This window comes from Anopheles gambiae (assembly GCF_943734735.2).
Source record: "Anopheles gambiae chromosome X unlocalized genomic scaffold, idAnoGambNW_F1_1 X_unloc_98, whole genome shotgun sequence".
NCBI lineage: Eukaryota > Metazoa > Arthropoda > Insecta > Diptera > Culicidae > Anopheles > Anopheles gambiae.
In genome coordinates, this window is record NW_026902712.1 from 30001 (window position 1) to 31584 (window position 1584).

Below are 1584 nucleotides of genomic sequence, written 5' to 3' on the forward strand. Positions count from 1 at the left end.
GAGTTCAGATTTCTGGGACTTAGCGTATTTTTCAAAATTGATTATGCAAATTGAAGTACAAATGGGGCATTAGCTAGGCGTTGCCCAGTAGCTTTTGGCGCCACATGGAGGAAGTAGTCGAGTTCAAATTTCTGGGACGTAGCGTAGTTTTCAATCATAATAAACCGAATCAAACATAAAAATCATGAAACTTACACCACGTCCCTAGGTTATGCACAAAACGTAACGATAAAGTGCCGGCCAGGTTAGAGGTGCACCAAAATTGTGTACCGATTAGGAAAAGTACTCTATGTTCCTATGACTTGGGTGAAAAGTGTTGATTAACTGCTGGTTAGGATAGACAGTTGCTTATCGTACACATCGCAAACGAACACCCCTTAGTGAGCAGTAGCAGAAGTCGATTGAACAAAGCGAATGCATTACAAACTGATCAAGTAAAATAAGGAACGCTACGTACTAGGACTTCTTTCCAAGAATGGTGTCCGCGACGGGAGGGCAAGCGTCCTTCCAGGTTTTCCCTAGTAAACCTTGTATGGTAAACATACCCAAGCGTGTCCGTAAGCACGCAACGATAGTCACGAACGAGCACATACCTAGGGAAAGTACTCTACGTACTAGGACTTCTGTCCAAGAATGGTGTCCGCGACGGTCGGGCACTGTGACGCAATTACCAAATCCTAGAATCGTACAAGCAGTGTGTACAAACATAAACATTAACGCGTTCGCTCGGGCTGCGCCGTCCGTGTTGAACACAAATGTGGGTGATTATATGAGTGGATAGACAAAAACATGCGTGGCGAAGACAGTTTTTCTGCACGATGTGCACATAGCTTCATTTCGTCGTCCCGGGCGATGGAAAAACACAAAAATATCGAGTATCTTTCTAGGTTTCTGTTATAAAAGGACAGGCCAAAAGGTGACCGGTTGAGATAAGCATTTTAAGCATACAAGCACTTTATTGCAACTTTTGATACAAAAACTAGGTACGTACACGTAGATTGTATCAACATGGACATCCATGATCGGGTACGCCCGGGCTGCGCCCTCCATGTTGTACTTTCCCTGATTGGTACACAATTTTGGTGCAAGTGTACCAACATGGACATCTATGAACGCGTACGCTCGAGATGCACCCTTCGTCTTGTACTTCCCTGATCGGTACACAGTTTTGGTGCACGGCTATCCCGACCGGCAACTTGTACCTTTATCGACATCCATGAACACAAAGTGCGCGGAACAAAAATTGCTCGGTCAGACCTACAAAGTGCTATATCTCGAATACTAAACGTCGCAGATGGGTGTCGTAGAACAATTTTAAATTCGTCTAATGATTCTACATCCGATTCTGGATAGTGGTTTTTCGACCACTTTTCAACATTTTGTGACACCCCGAACCTAGGGGCAGCTCCCTAGCTTTTTTCAAAAATGTGCACCGAACGGGCCAGAGAGCTCGAGTAGTCGAAAATTTTTTTTTTGCTAAAACCCCCTCAAAACGTGTCAGGAACGCACCCTAGATGATGAAAAGTGCAACCAGAATGTCAATCGACAACATGCCCGGGGGTACAAATTTGCTCTACGCGTCCC